Source organism: Eriocheir sinensis, chromosome 3, assembly GCF_024679095.1.
Source record: "Eriocheir sinensis breed Jianghai 21 chromosome 3, ASM2467909v1, whole genome shotgun sequence".
Lineage (NCBI taxonomy): Eukaryota > Metazoa > Arthropoda > Malacostraca > Decapoda > Varunidae > Eriocheir > Eriocheir sinensis.
Genome location: NC_066511.1, coordinates 23410829 through 23416744, shown reverse-complemented (window position 1 = coordinate 23416744; position 5916 = coordinate 23410829). Strand labels below are relative to the sequence as shown.

The 5916-nt window shown below is 41.2% G+C and overlaps 1 long non-coding RNA gene across 1 annotated transcript; it reads left to right on the top strand.

The window, feature by feature from the left end:
• The first annotated feature begins 298 nt into the window (after positions 1–298).
• LOC127006934 (uncharacterized) lies at positions 299–5388 on the top strand. The gene is made up of 3 exons (XR_007759921.1): positions 299–516; positions 1975–2140; positions 5201–5388. It is a non-coding gene; the product is annotated as an uncharacterized LOC127006934 (long non-coding RNA).
• The last annotated feature ends 528 nt before the right edge of the window (positions 5389–5916 follow it).

Genomic DNA, 5916 nt, shown 5'->3' with positions numbered 1-5916 from the left:
GTTTTCTGCAGCCTCGTCACTTTATCATCTTAGCTAATGGATATTTACATTGAGTTTTTCACTCAAATAAATAAACAAGAATTAGTTTATGTATAAGAAAGTAATGAAAAAAAATGGACACTAATTGCCCTCGTGTTCCTTCTCTAATAGATGATGACTATTGCAAAGGTTGATTAGGTTTCAGCTTTATAGATAATTCGACTCTGAAGGAATATTATGTGATCGCGTGTTTCGTGACTCCGTTTCGAAACCCGTCTTGACGCCTGGAGCATATGATGAAGCAGGGCAAGGCGGTGGGCAGTGCTCGGCCGGGGCAGCAGTGAGGAGGACGTGTGTGCAGCCCGTGGCCACGCTCCTCAGCTAGGGGTTGCATCTCCCTCACAGGTACGCGTGGTGAGCGTCTCGCTGGGACAGGAAGCGAATACATGCGGTGTGGCCTGAGGACTGTGCGAGAGCTCGATATGTGACTTTAGCCCAGTCAATCAATCCACTGAGCCAGTGACGCAGCCTGTTGAGGTATGTGTTATGCAATGGTGTGCCTTTGGGTGATAGTGTGGAGTCGTTCTCATTTTACTTGTTCCCAACATTTTCCTTCGCTAAAATCTTGACATTGTTCCATTTATCTAGTTTACAAAACTTTTTATACTGAGCCCTCTGTTGGTGATTTTATCAGAATTAATAGTAATTGCTCCTCCATCTTAGTTAGGTAAGGTTGTGGCCATAATTATGAAACACTTGAAGCGATTGAGTGTGGAGCTTCACGAGGTTTCGATTGGCCGCTTGGACGAACCGAACGCGGTAATTATTGTCGCTGCTGTGTACGAGTCGCTGGTGGTACGTAAGCCACGTCCCGCATTACTCGTTTGTTAATTTGGCAAGAAAATTATTTCACGCCACACGCTCGTATTTTACTCCAGTGAAACATGTTTCGTAATCGTGTGTCCTGCTGTGGCGACACCTCTTATGGTGTTGCGTCAATTGAACACTTCTAACATTTTCAGGTCCACCCTCAGGGATGGTTATCACAGTAATTTACCATAAGTAATGGTAATATTATAAAAGCTAATATACTGGCCATCGATAATTGCTTGGTTCGTGAGGTTTGTCGAAAGTAACGATTTTGAGACATTTTTTTATGTGAATATAATACGAGCGTGTGGCGTATAATAATTTTCTTGCCATTTTGATAAAACCCTCGAAGTCTCAGACTGCCAGGCGGGACGTGGCTTGGATGCCGCCAAGGGAGCATAACGTCACTTCGTAGACAGCTGAGCTGTTTGTTTCAAAATGCCGGGTATAACGTCAACTACGAATTGATACAAAACGAGTGACTTACTGTTGGATATTCGGCTTCTGCATTGGTACCTATAAGCATTTCACAGCCGATATTTATGCATAACGTGGAGAGATACGTTTGTCATCGAAGGCCTGACGGCAGTGTTACATAATGAGTGTCATTACCGACAAAGCAACGTATATAAAGTAACTCAAGCTGTTATTACACGCTGAGAAGGCGCGTTCTCTGAATAGCATGCGGTCCAGTTAAAAGGCATTGTTGCTGTCATAAAGTCAATGGAGATAGACTAATATTGAGTGGGGTCTCCGCGGAGACAAACGTGAGTACTACGACTTATTGCGACCATCATATCAACACAGGATCGAAACTTATCATATACAGTAATGGATTCAGATGTGTCATCACAGTCAGGGGTACCAACCATTCCGAGGCGACCAGCCACGATCGATTCATTTTCACATCCAGGTGTTCGAGAAATTTTTGTGGAGAGTGTACATCATATCCATGAATTATTGGAAACATTTGATGACTAAAAGTTGTTGCAATTTCTGTGATTTTAAATATATGCTACACAAATACAAACACCCTTGTGCACGCTCTCACTCACCCACAAACACACCCACACCCACACACCACACATTCTTCCCCAGTGTATGACCCTCACTCTGATCTTGCAGGAAAATGAACAGATAACACCACCACCACCACCACCATGCTGAACCTTCCCAAAACCACCCCAACCTCCAACTCTGCGTCTCAACTCAACCAGGCCTCGAGTCTCTTCCATATGCATCATCTGTGTGTGCATCCGTCAGCCAGCTCCTCTGCTCGGCCATCATGGAGGTGAGTCTAGTCATCAGCATGTGTTTCGGGATAGTAAGAGTAGGATGAATAAGAGAGAGCAAGAGCGAGAGCGAGAGAACGAAATACAGAAAGTTAAAAGAGAGAGAGAGAGAGAGAGAGAGAGAGAGAGAGAGAGAGAGAGAGAGAGAGAGAGAGAGAGAGAGAGAGAGAGAGAGAGAGACATACATACATACATACATAAGGGATGAAGGGGAAGATCCAGGTAGTGATGGAGATTGGAAGGAAGATAATGTGTAAATGGTGATGGGGATAATGGCGACGGTACAAGAGGAAGCAGAGAAGACGTGAAGAAGACGGCGAGATGTGAGTGATGGGCGACATGGACTTGGTGGGGAAGGAGAGGGAGGGAGAAGGAAATGAGAAAGCGAGAGGAGATGAATCCCAGGAGCAAGAGATGGTGATAGAGTAAAGAGTGAGTTGGAGGGGGATGATTTAGAGATGGAGGATGCTGAGCGATTACGAAGATGTGTAGGAGAATGAGACAAGTGGGAAGGTCGTGTGTGGGTGCTGGTGCGGGCGTGTATATATTTTACACACACACACACACACACACACACACCAAGATTAAGTAGAAGGTATTTTCACAATAATGCCTCGATGCATCCATCTTCCCATTCAACGCACCTATAATCATCCTTTGTTTTACGGCCAGATGAAGTGTTAGATGAAGTGCATACAGTGACTTGAGACGGGATGAAAAAAGTAAGGTAGCTGTATAAATGACGAGGTTTTGAATGGGTGTAACAGCAATGGGAATGAATTGTGAAATGGATGAATGAGCTTGGAGGGTAACGGTAAAGTATATTGTGGAGGAAGTAATTTGATATAAGGCAATAAAGTTTGGAAAGCAAACTTAAAAATATGACATAAGTTAAGCATGAATGAGGATGACTTGGTTAAGAATACTGGAGGGTAGCCCTGAGAGATGACATCAAGAGGGAATTGGATTAATAGTGAACGAGTATTGGCGAGTGAGCGAGGGCTAGAGAGCGAAATAGAGAGATTGGGAAGACCTACTGCGAGCACACTGGAGGGGAAAGTTCCAATCACGGGGGAGGGCATTGTGGACATTATATAGAGAGATAGACGCAAAGAATGTTTGATATTAAGAGTGCTGTGACTATCTATCTATCACTGTATCCTTTTTTTCCATCTATCTCTGCAGAAAGGGATAGGCCTCTCCTCTTAGTTTTCCTGTGGGGACGCTGTAACGGAGGATGAATGACACTTTGTGAAATAGGTTACAATTAACATTATCATATCCGTTAAACCTTTAATCTTGAAAACACGGTCAAAGCACCAACCATTCAACATTGATAAACATGAGTTTGTGTAGTAGAAACTGAGTTGAAAGAATGATGTAAACAGTTTTAAATGCCGATCTCCAAACAGGACCACAGTACTCAAATTGGGGCAAAATGAAGAAAATAATATCATTAAAAATAGCTAAGCGTTTTCTTGGAAAGCCGTTTTCCTAATGTGATTTTCAAAGGTCAACTTCAAATCTGATGCTACCACTAATAATTTTTTATAATTTTTAAATAGTTACAAGAGTGGATTACTTGGTTGTTAATTTAGATATCAGAATGTGGTTGACTGAGCCCCAAAATTAATACTACGAGTCTTGACAGGATTTAATTGCATGCCTCAACGCGGACACCAAGAAAAAATCAATCAAGATCAGCGTTTAATAGTGGCTACAAGAGCAATTATATGTACGTATGTTGGGGAGAGATGGATTAGAGGAGGAGGAAAAGCTTGTATTTTGCGTGATAAGGGAATCTGTTCCGGTTAAGATAACAATGGAGAAGTAAGGGAAGGAGAGGGTGAAAGGAGATCAAGGGAAGGCATAACAAATAACAGTAATGTGATAACCACCAAAATATTTTAAAACTTATCAAGAGGTAAAAATGGCTAATTTTTATATTTTCTGTACTACTGATTTAAGGCGTGGCATTTTCCTATTTAATGACTAAAGATATTCCTTTATTCTGCCATATTCCTGACCCTCGAAGTAGGCCTTTTGTAGCCACTATTAAACGCTGATCTTGATTGATTTTTTCTTGGTGTCCGCGTTGAGGCATGCAATTAAATCCTGTCAAGACTCGTAGTATTAATTTTGGGGCTCAGTCAACCACATTCTGATATATAAATTGACAACCAAGTAATCCACTCTTGTAACTATTTGAAAATTATAAAAAAATTATTAGTGGTAGCATCAGATTTGAAGTTGACCTTTGAAAATCACATTAGGAAAACGGCTTTCCAAGAAAACGCTTAGCTATTTTTAATGATAGTATTTTCTTCATTTTGCCCCAATTTGAGTGTGGTCCTGTTTGGAGATCGGCATTTAAAACTGTTTACATCATTCTTTCAACTCAGTTTCTACTACACAAACTCATCATGTAAACTTATCAATGTGGAATGGTTGGTGCTTTGGCCGTGTTTTCAAGATTAAAGGTTTAACGGATATGATAATGTTAATTGTAACCTATTTCACAAAGTGTCATTCATCCTCCGTTACAGCGTCCCCACACGAAAACTAAGAGGAGAGGCCTATCCCTTTCTGCAGAGATAGATGGAAAAAAAGGACACGGTGAACTACAGTCACAGCACTCTTAATATCAAACATTCTTTGCGTCTATCTCTATATTCTATATAATGTCCACAATGCCCTCCCCCGTGATCGGAACTTTCCCCTCCAGTGTGCTCGCAGTAGGTCTTCCCAATCTCTCTCTTTCGCTCTCTGGCTCTCGCTCACTCGCCAATACTCGTTCACTAATGATATCAAGGAGACTGATATCATCTCTGTGCTGCCCTCCTGCGTTCTAACCAAGTCATCCTCCTCTTCATTCTTAACTTATGTCATATTGCATCGAGGCATTATGATGACGCGCGCGTGTGTTCTCGCTCTCTCCCCGGAATAAACAGTAGAAGGATCATATAAAATATATTAATAAATCAAACTAAGCTGAGTGCTAGTATATTTGAAGTAAACTATAAATTTTTCAGCAATATCACAATGTTCTCTCCATGCAGGGGCTGGCTGGCTGGGTGATACACTTTCGTCCAGGGAACTGCAGTGGTCTTGTTGGAGGGACATGAGACGACTGGGGACCATCACGACACTCGCCGACAAGTGTCGACAGTTCAAATCTCCATTGTCGTCATTTTTTGTATTTTTGACAAGTCTGAAAGTTTGGTCAATAAAGTTATTGGTACAGACACTTATCTAGTTTCATTTAAGAACATATATGCATCCAGTTTTTCTCCGGAGCCTGTTTTAGGTATTTTCGACTTAGTACGGTTTTTAATGCCGATTTGGAAGCAATTTAAACGATTTTTCCATTTTTACCCAGCACAGGAACCTTCCTATCCGTCATGTACAATTTCAATATTATACTTAAGATTCCAGTAATTTATTGCACAAAATACTGAAGCTGTAAGTAAAATTGTTGAAATACAATTAGAGTGGGTAGAAAAGTTGCTGTGCTGGGAAAAAATCCAAAATTCATATTACTGATAGAGTATAGAGTAATTGTGGAAAAATATTAATTACTCTAGTTCCTCCTCACCATAATGTAGTATAGGCAGAAAAATACTGACAGATGGAAAGAGAACTGACTGGGAGACAATTACACGGAGATAGATATGCAGAGGAAGAGACAGAGAGGGAAGCAAATAGGTAATCAGAGGTAGAGGGAAGATGAGAAAATAAAAGGCACGGAAAATGAATAAGCAAGAGAATAAACATG